This window comes from Harmonia axyridis, chromosome 7 (genome assembly GCF_914767665.1).
Source record: "Harmonia axyridis chromosome 7, icHarAxyr1.1, whole genome shotgun sequence".
NCBI lineage: Eukaryota > Metazoa > Arthropoda > Insecta > Coleoptera > Coccinellidae > Harmonia > Harmonia axyridis.
Genome location: NC_059507.1, coordinates 22,050,361 through 22,062,823, shown reverse-complemented (window position 1 = coordinate 22,062,823; position 12,463 = coordinate 22,050,361). Strand labels below are relative to the sequence as shown.

General features: G+C 33.8%; 1 long non-coding RNA gene across 1 annotated transcript; it reads right to left on the bottom strand.

Annotated features, from left to right (window-relative positions):
• Positions 1–1,809: 1,809 nt before the first annotated feature.
• On the bottom strand, positions 1,810–2,555 carry LOC123684781. The gene is made up of 2 exons (XR_006748183.1): positions 2,303–2,555; positions 1,810–2,230 (listed from the first exon to the last, which is right to left on the bottom strand). It is a non-coding gene; the product is annotated as an uncharacterized LOC123684781 (long non-coding RNA).
• Between the last annotated feature and the right edge of the window lie 9,908 nt (positions 2,556–12,463).

Here is a 12,463-nt window from a genome sequence, read left to right as displayed (position 1 = left end):
AGGTTCTCATTATTCATGAATAACATCACCGAAATGACACTCATTTAAGTCAGTTTGTTTTAAAACCTCGATTGCGAGTGGATTTACATAAGTGACACTTATGGCAGTAAGGTTTTTCGTTTTCATTATTTGATTGAGAGGTATCACATGAGTCAAACTGATGAATATCAGATTATTTGATGTTATTATTTTATTGATATTTCGACAGATCTCTATTTTGCTATATTATTAACACATCACTAATATTATTACAGATCTACAAATGTACAAAAATTTAATTCCCTTCGATGGGGATTCGATATTATTACCAGAACACCTATCATGTAACTGGTTACTACAGAGGTATTATTTGTTGATTTAATTATTATTTGTGAGGTTGATTATGGCTGGATCGTGTTGGGCTCGCGGGTTCTGCCGTTGAATTGTCAACTGGTCGTCAATCGGGAGGGTGCATTGTGTATTAGGGGGAAACTGAGTTTATTATTCAATTGGGAGTGGGTATACACAAGTAACACTTATGAAAGTCGGTTTGCTTGTTTTCATTATTCGATTGATAGTGTATGCACATAAGTGACACTTGTTGTTTTTATTATTGAATTGTGAGGAATCACATATGTGATACTTATGAACGTCGGGTTATTTGTTTACATTATTGGATTGACATTTTGGCTTTCATATTAACACATTATCAAATCGTGTTGTTTGGCTGCATTATTCAATTGATAGTGGATTCACATAAGTGGCACTTTGGCTGCAAGGGTTTAGAAATGGGGGGTACTGGGGATAACCCCCTCCCTACCAGGGGTATCGAAATATAAAATTTCAGAAATCTCGCAAAGACGAAGAACGAAAATTATTTTATGAAATTAACCAATAATAATCATTTTACTTCCCTTTGAATCGACACGTCAGTAAAAATCGGACCTCTTTACGATTTATGAGTTTATTATCGCTTTTAAGATGAGTACTCTTATTACACTACGAGGTCGTCTTTGTCCGAGGTTTATTATTTTCCTTTATCTATCCGCTTTCTCGGCATCCACCTTCATTTGCCATCTGTGATCTATGCATTTGTCATCGGTATACACTCACCCGTTGTTTCGGTTTTTTGTATCATTTCAATATGTAGTTATACACAATTGGGATTGGGTATACACAAGTGACACTTATGAAAGTCGGGTTGTTTGTTTTCTTTATTCGATTGTAAGTAGAATAACATTAGTGATACTTATTTTAGTTAGTTAAGAGTCCGTTCACGCGGCGCAAATTCAGGCGTTTTCTTAACTAATTCGGTCGTGATTTTCTCAGGAACGGTAAACGCTATCGAGATGATTCAAAACAATATTGGAAGGTCTTAATCCCTTGTATGTTCGTTAGTTAATAATTTCACTTTAAGTTGCAAATTAATTGTTTTATTGAAGTAGAAAGTACGATTTTCAATACCAATTTTGAATGATTTATTGTCGCTTCAGTTGACCTAAATTCGAAAATCTAATACAAATTGGTCATAGCCTATTTCTTCTTCTTTGCAATGATACCAATTAGAAATATATTACATCATAGTTACTCAAAATTCTCTGAGACGTTGTAAATCTGTTTCGAGTGCCAGAATTGTGAACTAAAAATCGTTGCTCCTCCCTGAGGGGCGTGGCTTGTAGCTATCAGGACCGTCTCTTAGGAAATATATTCTTGAAAACCTGAATTATTTGTTACGAACAAAAAAAAATATTTTGTCGCTTAAACCTGCAAGTTCCTATTCCAGCATTGATTATCTTTAAAGCCATATGTCTGATTTTCATGTTACTTTCTCGAATGAAAAAATGTATTCCTCATGGAAGGTTTCGGATTGGATGCAATAGTCAATTAATTATTTCGGACCGAAGGTTCGTAAGTTTGAGAAAAAGTAGATATCTGTTATTGAAAAAATCGATTCGGATGTAATGATGGCTGGCAAATTACCTTGTTTTTAACATATTTCATATAATACAAAATTTGGGTAGTTCAGAACCTATCTAAGATTCGGTATTGTGCTACTGCTTGAGAATAATACTTTAAAAGTTAACAAGAGGTGATTTCGTGTGAATTTATTAGAGTTATTTCAAGATTTCATTGTCACATCAGATAAACATCAGTTGTAAATAAAGGTTATTCGGTACTCTTTTGTGTACCGTATTATTTCATTGCTGGACAATTTGACAGTTTCTAGGTAGGTTCAGCATTGCATAGGTACCTGAAAGAAGGCATTTAGGAGTAAAAATTTAAAATGGTCTATTTTTGTACCTATTCGTATATTTCTACTTACTCATTGATTTTATGTAGAAATGAAGAATATACCCGACATTGAAATAACCATTTTCAAACTGAAATTCCTAGAATGGTATTCTCAATTTCGGGTTGAGGTATTACTAGAAGTTTTCATATCTATTTGTCCTGTGCAGTTCTCCTTATAATTTTGTTTATGTGTATTGAATTGAACCTTTTATGCAGGGAAATATCTTTGGATACATTCCGAATTGTTTGTATTCAGCAATTTCTCTAAAAGAACATTCTAGTCACTCCGTTATTTTTGAATTAAATTGATCTAATATGCGTTTGGTGAAGGAAATAAAAATAGGTTTTCAGTCGAAATTAGTTTTCGTACGCATTATGTGTAGAATTTCGAAATGGTATGAATGTCCCTTGTTTTTCATTTTCACTGTATAAAGAAAGAAAGACAATTTTTTACAATGATTTCAAAATAAAAGAGTACACAATGAAGTATGTAACAACAACAATGCATACACGCTATGAAAATTGAAATTCATCTTCGACAGCCATAGAAGCTGAAGGATTTTGTTCGAGTTTACCTATGTACAAATTGATACAGCAAAATGATTGCCGATGGGGACAGTAGTTGTTACAAAAAAAAAATTCTTGATACTACTCTTGTTATAAGAAGCTCAATTTTTCTGTGTTCATCAACAGTTGAAACCATAGAAATATTGAGACTCTTAGATGGTACAAAACCTTATTATTTTATGGAAAAAAGTATTTGACCATTTTCCATTATTTATATTGATACGATACCATACGATGTTATATATTTTTGAAATCAGGAAAGATTGAGCTTTCAAAAAATAGCATAGAAATCTAGTGTTCCCATTTGAAAAAACATAACTTTGGGTCATAGCTTCATAATTAAAAACCCTTTTGAAAAGACGAGCAGGCCACTGGATTTTACGTAAAGAAGTGCCTCTATGTTGTTTTTATTTCAGAGCTCTATCATCAGTATTCGCGGAGATATCAATGGTTTCCGATATCGCCATTTTTCAAATTTTCGCCTATAACTCGAAAACAAAAAAAGTTAGCCAGAAATAAATACCTACTACTCTTGTTAGTTTCCCAGAAAAAGAGAACTAGAATGGGGTATCAGATTTTGTCTTTATCCTCTGGTTCAAAAGTTGAAGTGCTAGAACATCGAAATTTGCCCACCTTGTATAGTTCAGAAAATAAAATGTACCAATCATTTACTGAGGTACTACTGTAACGAATTACGAGAACTCTCGAAAGCACGTAGTGTTCTAGGGCCGGTGAAGAATGTGATAAACTACAGTTCTCTGCAGGGTCAGATAATTATTGAGAAAATTGTGAAAAACCATACATAGATGAGGGAACATTCCAATAATATAGGGCTGAATTCTTGAGGGGTTTAATCAAAGCAGAAGAAGCTTATAATGAAATTTAGCTGAAAACACAGCTTCAAACTGATTCTGCTGATTGGCATCAGTAGAGGAGGAAATTGTTGACGGCTTCAATATATGTAAAATGCCTCCTATGACAAGTTGTTACTCAACAGTTGAAAGCATTTTACAAAAACATTTTTCTGCAAAAGCTATAGATTCGGGAAAAATAATGAAGATCGTGCGAAGCGTCTATTAGAGAACGAATTGTGCTCGAAGATCACAAACAGTGGAATTTTTATTAATAAAAAATGGCCTTTTCTAGGTGCCTCTTCAGATGGCGTTGTTGAAAAAAAAAATCATTCAATTGAAATCAAATGCCTGTTTTCAGCAAGAAATAATATGATGAAGGACGCTATTGAAAGGAAACAAATCACATATTTGGAAAAAATGATGATTAGAAATATCGATTAAAACAAAGTCATAATTATTATTTTCAAGTTCAGGGACAATTAAATATAGCTGAAAGAGAAAAATGCCTTTGTCGTATGGACTTTGAAGGACTTTTTATTTATCGAAGTCAACTTCGATGAAGAGTTTTTAGAAAAAAAATTCTATTAGGAATCCCCAATTCAAACTAGATCTTCAGGATAAGCAAAATTGAAGAAAAAAAAGGCAATTTGAAATATATCATTATGAACCAAGCTGATTTTTTTTATTATTATAACAAAGTACTATTCCTCAAAACTGTAGATATTTATGAAATGAGTTCATCAACATTCTCAATGAAATTTTGGATTAGATATTTCAAAATTCACGCCATTTAATTCATAAGGATTTTTACAATTCAAGAAATGAGGATAATGGTATATCAAAGCGTATTTGGATTCTCAATTCGATATCAAGTAATTATGGAAAGTAGAGAGTCTTTCTCGAAACCTAAAAAAGAGTTCGTATTTCTCAACTCTTAGCTCTTATTATAAAGAAACCGTCTTTACAACCATAATCATAGGTGACCTTTTGACAATCATTTCATTTCATCAAAATGTCAAAAATGCGGCCGCAAATTCCGACACGCACTAGTAGAACACGAGAAAGAAACGAGATCATCCCAATGCGTTACAAATTCATTCTCTCTGGGCTGAGGGGCTAATACGTTCACGATATATTCACCACAATAGTCAACGCCCACCCGCTCTAGCCCCTGCACGTCGCGACCCCTCTGCTACCCAAGCAGTGTGGTGTAAACAGACTCTTAAAGTTTTTTTCTTATTCCATCGAGATCGAAATCATATATTCGATACTTATGGAAGTCAGTTTGTTTCCATTATTCGATTGAGAGTGCATTCACATAAATGACACTTATCGAAGTCAAGATGTTTGTTTTCATTATTGATTATTCATAAAAGAGTGGAAACACATAATTTACACTTATGGAATTCAATTTGTTCACATTATTAGATTGGAAGTAGGATCACATTAGTGATACTTTTAAAATTGAGTTGTTTGATGTCATCATTCATTTGCATAATATCACACAATAACATTATTGACACTCATATAAGATAGTTTGGCGCGATTTATATTGCTGGAATTCCAGCAGTTGCTTACTTATTTTTGGCGATATTGCGCCTTCTGCATCGGAATGGTTCATAACTGAAGGCGTTCTAGAGAAGTGTATTATACTATTTATGGAAATGTGTTGAGTAGGATTAGTGATATATTCGCACAGATTCAACAATACTATTCAATTGTCTGTGTTTTATAAGATTCAGTAGATACACAGCAAATGAAATAATTAAATAAAATCGGATATAGTAGTGAAATTGTGCTGAGAAATGAAATAAGTTACAAAATAATGAAGGTTGATGAGTAATTATTCAATTGAGAGTGGATTCATATAAATGACACTTAACTTGAGTTGATAAGTAATATTTCAAGTGAGAGTGGATTCATATAAATGACACTTAGTATTTGTTTTCATTATTTCATTGAGAGTTGAACCACATAATTGACACTTGTGGAAGTCAGTTTATTTTCATTAATCGATGGAGAGTGGATTCACATAAGTGACTCTTATGGAAGTAAGGTTCTCATTATTCATGAATAACATCACAGAATTGACATAAGTGGTACTTATGGCAGTAAGGTTGTTCGTTTTCATTATTTGGTCGAGAGGTATCACATAAGTTAAACTGATGAATATCAGAATATTTGATGTTATTATTTTATTGATATTTCGACAGATCTCTATTTTGCTATATCATTAGCACATCACTAATATTATTACAGATCTACAAATGTACAAGAATTTAATTCCCTTCGATGGGGATTCGATATTATTACCAGAACACCTATCATGTAACTGGTTACTACAGAGGTATTGCATTGGAATGGTTCATTACTGAAGGTGTTCTAAGGAAGTGTATTATACTATTTATGGGAATGTGTTGAGTAGGATTAGTGATATATTTGCAGTTTCAACAAACAACACTATCCAATTGTCTGCGTTTTATAAGAACCAGTACATACGCAGCAAATGAAAGAATGAAATAAAATCAGATATAGTAGTGAAATTGTGCTGAGAAATGAAATAAGTTGCAGAATAATGAAGGTTCAGGTTAATAAGTAATTCTTCAATTCAATAATTCATATAAATGACACTTTATCTTTGTTTTCAATATTCCATTGAGAGTTGAATCACATAATTGACACTTGACCTGAGTTGATGAGTAATATTTCAATTGAAAGTGGATTCATATAAATAACACTTAGTATTTGTTTTCATTATTCCATTGAGAGTTGAATCATGCCACTTATGGAAGTCAGTTTATTTTCATTAATCGATGGAGAGTGGATTCACATAAGTGACTCTTATGGAAGTAAGGTTCTCATTATTCATGAATAACATCACAGAATTGACACTCATTTAAGTCAGTTTGTTTTAAAACCTCGATTGCGAGTGGATTTACATAAGTGACACTTATGGCAGTAAGGTTATTCGTTTTCATTATTTGATTGAGAGGTATCACATAAGTTAAACTGATGAATATCAGAATATTTAATGTTATTATTTTATTAATATTTCTACAGATCTCTATTTTGCTATATTATTAACTCATCACTAATATTATTACAGATCTATAAATGTACAAGAATTTAATTCCCTTCGGTGGGAATTCGATATTATTACCAGAACACCTATCATGTAACTGGTTACTATAGAGGTATTATTTGTTGATTTAATTATTATTTGTGAGGTTGATTATGGCTGGATCGTGTTTGGCTCGCGGGTTCTGCCGTTGAATTGTCAACTGGTCGTCAATCGAGAGGGTGCATTGTGTATTGGGTGAAACTGAGTTTAATATACAATTGAGAGTGGGTATACAGAAGTGACACTTATGAAAGTCGGTTTGCTTGTTTTCATTATTCGATTGATAGTTTATGATATAAGCGACACTTGTTGTTTTTATTATTGAATTGTGAGGAATCACATATGTGATACTTATGAACGTCGGGTTATTTGTTTACATTATTGGATTGATATTTGGACAGCCCTTCATTTTGGCTCTCATATTAACACATTACCAAGACATACTGTTTGGTTTCATTATTCAATTAAGAGTGGATTCACATAAGTGAGACTTATGAAAGCAATGTTGTTTTTTTCATTACTCAATTGATATTGAATACTTTGAATTTGTTATTATTGGCTGCTGAAAGAGCTTCGAGGTTTATCAAGAAACGAAAACAAACCGATTCAGTGCCATCACCCAAGAGAATATCAAACATTTAAATTGTTGAAAACAATAATTTTCCAAAATACTTCTAGTTCTTCAACTTGTTTATTTGAGGCAGAAACATTCTAATAAACAACATTTGAATTAAAAATCAGTTTGGACGAGTAATTTAATCTATCGGTTTGTCTCCATATTTTTGTCAAATGAAGTTTTCGTGGAAAAGAAAAAAATATCAATTTTGATGTTGATTGAAGTTGATGCACATCTCCAACATGTATCGAAATATGTTGGAGATGTGTATAAGTGTAAACTTATGTTTACACTAACAGAACATCGTTGATTGAATCAAGGAAATTTCAAAATGTATGAATGACTAGGTTACCATAATACCAAATATATATGATATATTGAGTCATGATTTAGGGCAACCCCATTATTTTTATGTGAATTTGAAACAATAAATGTCCAAAACGTCGACAGAATTCAACTGGGTTCAATACACTTCTCATATAGCTGAAGTCCAATATCTAGTACTTATTCCACAGAACGTTTATTGACAAATCATAATTTCCACCCAATATTTCATCCGATCAAACAACCCCCACCAACCAAAATCCATCTGTTGAATACCGAATATCCTAATTCATCAACAGTTGCCCAGTTTATCTTTTTTTCCACCCTAAACTCCCTCCTAATGCTCTCCATCTCTCGCCCAAATCCCCTCCAAGTCAATCTCACGAGTTTCTTGGGAATAATGAATCTTGTTTCCGTCCCCCCACTCCGCTACGCCCGAACTTGTTTCCAATCAGAACGGCATTAAGCTTAATTAAATCCGAAAGTCAACATCCCAGCAGGCCTTGCGGAGAAATTTGCGTCCACTATAAATTCATACGGGCAGACGACAACATACCCAGCCGACTAGACAACCTACATGGACCGGATGAGGATTAGAGTGCATTGCCTGTGGTGGAGAACGGAGATTTGTATCAACCATAAACTGAACTAATAAGCCCTGGGGTCGAAAGCAAAAACAGCTGTAAGGCACGGATTTCAACTCGGATATTGAAATCTTACGCGGACAACGCTCAGGATTAGGCTGATTCTACACAGGATAAAAAGGGAGGAGAAACACGCACTATAAAAAAATGATAGAATTTATTCGTAAAAATTAACAAAAAATAAACTCTGATTCAATTGTGTCAATAGGTGTAAAGCCCTCCGTTTTGGCTATCATATAATAGGCCAATTGAAAAGTCCCCGGTCTGATGCACAGATTATTGCTCGTATTAAATCCATATGATTTTTAGTTAGTACCAACCTTCAAAAGACCATTAGTTTGTGAGATATTGCGTTGTGAGTGTAGCTACTTTTGTTATTTGAAAAAAGATAGAAAAAAAGAATTTCGTGTGCTGATGAAATATTGCTTTTTGAAGAGAAAAATTACAGTTGAAGCAAAATCTTGGCTTGATGAAGATTTTCCGGGGTCTGCATCAGGAAAATCAACCATCATTGATTGGTTTGCTTAGTTTAAACGTGGTGAAATGAGCACCGAAGACGGCGAACGCAGTGGATGCCCAAAAGAGGCTGTCACCGACAAAAAAATCAAAAAAGTTCACTAAACAATTTTGAACAGCTGTAAAGTGAAGTTGATCGAGAAAACAGACCGGGTTTTTCATCATAATTTGACCCCCCCATTAACTTTGTTACTAAAAGAGGTACAAAAAAATTTTTTCTACAAAAGTTTCACGAAATCGAATAGTGTTTTTTAAAATGATTTCTCAAAACGAAATATATACGGAGTGGGCAACATATTGATGGCTATTTCATTTTTTCAAATGGAACACCCTGTATATTTTTCTATATTTGACTAGCTCTTTTTCCCCTGACTTCGAATATATAACATATATTTGGTCTATCTCTCTTATTCTGAGTATCACAGTGTTTCAAATTTTAAGAACCACCTGGCATGCTCAGTAATCAGTTTTCAAGTGGTAGGCTAGGATAACTCAAAATGCCCTTTTTTGAGTTATCTCGTTTGCAACGATATGATATACGTTTTTCACTATAAATTGGAATTGGATGATTTGGATGCAACTCCAAATATTCTCTTCTTGTAGCTTTCATATTTTTATTGTTCTTCACATAAAGTGAAAATCTTTCCAATTTTTCTGCTTCTGTGTAGTGCATATTCGATGAATAGTTTCATTCGTATGTCATATCGTTGCCAACGAGATAACTCAAAAAAGGGCATTCTGAGTTATCGCAGCCTTCCACTTTAAAACTGATTACTAGCTTGCCAGGTGGTTTTTAAAATTTGAAACTCTGTGGTAAACAGAATACTCAGAATTTTTTGTACCTCTTTTAGTAACAAAGTTAAAGGGGGGTCAAATTATGGTGAAAAACCCGGTACATCATATCATTCACGAATATTTGTACAGGAAAAAGCTGTGTGCATAATGGGTGCTGCACAAGCTCACAATCGATCAAAAGCAAAAACATGTGAATGATTCTGGGCACTATTTGAAGCTGTTTAAGTGCAATAAACATGAATTTTTGCGTCGATATGTGAGAATGGATGAATGAACACGTGGCTCCATCATTTCACTCCGGAGTCCAATCATCAGTCAGCTGTGTGGACTGCACACGATGAACCAAATCCAAAGAGATGAAAAACACAACAGACTGCTGGCAAGGTTATGGCATCAGTATTCTGGGATGTGCAAGGTATAATATTCATTGATTACCGCCAAAAGGCCAGACCATCAACAGTGATTATTATATAGCGTTTTTGGATCGTTTAAAGGATGAAATTGTTGAAAAACGGCCCCATTTGAAAAAAAGGTGCTGTTTCATCAAGACAATGCGCCGTGTCACAAATCAATGAAAACAATTGCAAAATTGCATGAATTGGACTTCGAATTGTTTCTGCATCCACCGTATTCGCCACATCTGGCCCTCAGCGACTCTTCCCTGTTCTCAGACCTCAAAAAAATGCTCGCTGGGAAATTTAGCGCCAATGAAGAAGTAATCGCCGAAACTGAGGCCTATTTTGAAGCGAAAGACAAAAATGGTATCAAAAAGTTGGGAAATCGTTATAATATCTCCCTCGAAGACAACTATGTTGAATAATAAAATAGAATTTTCCGAAAAAAATGTGTTTTACTATGGTAGGCCGGAGACTTTTCAATTGGCCTGTTAATAACACATTACTAAGATAATGACAGTTTGATAGGTGGTTTTTCGATTGAGACTGGAACCACATAACTGACACTTATGAAAGTCAGACTCTTTGTCCTCATTATTCAATTGTGAGTAGAATCAAATAATTGACACTTATGGGAGTCATTCTGTTTTCATTATGGGTTTGACAATCACATAAGTGACATTTATGGAAGTCAGATTGTTTGTTTACATTCAGATTGAGAGGAATCACATAAGTGATACTTATAGATGGCAGGTTTTTTTCATTATCAGATTGATATTTGGAAAGGTCTACATTTTGGCTCTCATATTAACACAATACTGATATTATAACAGATCCATAGGTCTGAATTCCATTAGTTGAGGATTCCATGTATATGTTACCAAAAGACCTGGGGTGTTTTGAGTGGAATAAGTGGCATGATCTATGTATCTGGAATTTTCACAGTTGCTGATTTATTTTGAATAATATTACGCATTCTGCATCGAAATGGTTCATAACTGAAGACGTTCTAGGGGAGTTTATTATACGGTTTATGAGAATGAACTGGAGTAGCGATGTATTCGCACAGTTTCAACTAGATGAGACTCTGTCTAATTGTCTCTGTTTTATTAGAACCAGTACATTCGTAGGAAATCAAATGCTGCAATTAAATCCAACATAGTAGTCAAATTGTGCCAAGGAATGAAATACTTAGCAAAATGGTGGATGTTCAGGTTAACCTCAGTTATAACGATGAGTTACCCAATAAGGATTATACATTTTTAAGCTTGCACTAGGGTGTAGCACTAGATTTTCATTTCAAAGCTTTTTCTAGTGAGTGACCTATGTTTTGGGATTCATTGATGAACATACAAGTTGGATAGTTGAATGAAAAGAAGTTCAATCTGATAAATCTCAAAAAATCATTACAATTAATGATGTACATTTTCAACTCAAAAGCTCAGAGAAACAATCTCACTCTATTGTTCACGAGGAAGTAATACATCCAAAACTTACCATTGTTTGGTGAATTGGGATCTGGACTAATTCTTGAAAAGTCAGTTGCTACTGTTACGGCGAATGGTAACAATTGTTTCAATAAGTCCCAGAACTATCTAATGAAAAAGAAATAATTCTGAAAAATTCGACAATATTCGTCAACATAGTCACCTTCAAAGATGATTATATGTACTCTAGCTCATCCAACTTTTCAATAACTTTTCTGTAGAAATAACCTTTTCGCTTTCGAAAAAGGATTCAAGAACAATCACTTTTTCCTTAGTACATAATTTATTTCCGTGGAGCATTATTTTGAGGTCTGTGAAAAGGTAGTAATCACTGGGAGCCATATCTAAGAATAACATGGATGTTCAAGTAGTTGGAAACGCAATTTGGCAAAGGTTTCCATTGATTTGTAACAATAAAAAGAAAAAAAAAAATTTTCTTTAGTATTTGAAGGCGTTTTTTGGATTTTGAGTAGTTTTTCTAAATTTTTACACTCAATCCATTAACGGAATGTAATATAAAACGTTGGTAGTTTTACCTTTTTCAAGATTTTTCAATGTACAATATACCATGCATGACCCAAATTAAGGATGTCATGAACTTGCCAGCTGCTGGTCGCTCTGCAAAGCGATATCAACTGCTTTCCACTCAGCTGATGTTTTCTTTGACTCAAGAGCATAGTGATGAATCCATGTTTCATCCGCTGTAACATAAGGATGCAAAAAGTCCTGTTTTTTCTCTCAATTTCTGTATCTAACTGCTGAAATCCAAGGTTTGGCAACTTTTGCTCTCCTAGTGTCATCGGTTGTTTCACTTCGTGCTCTAAGTTTGTTTTGTGAATTTCTGATATATTTAGGTATTTATTTCAATATATT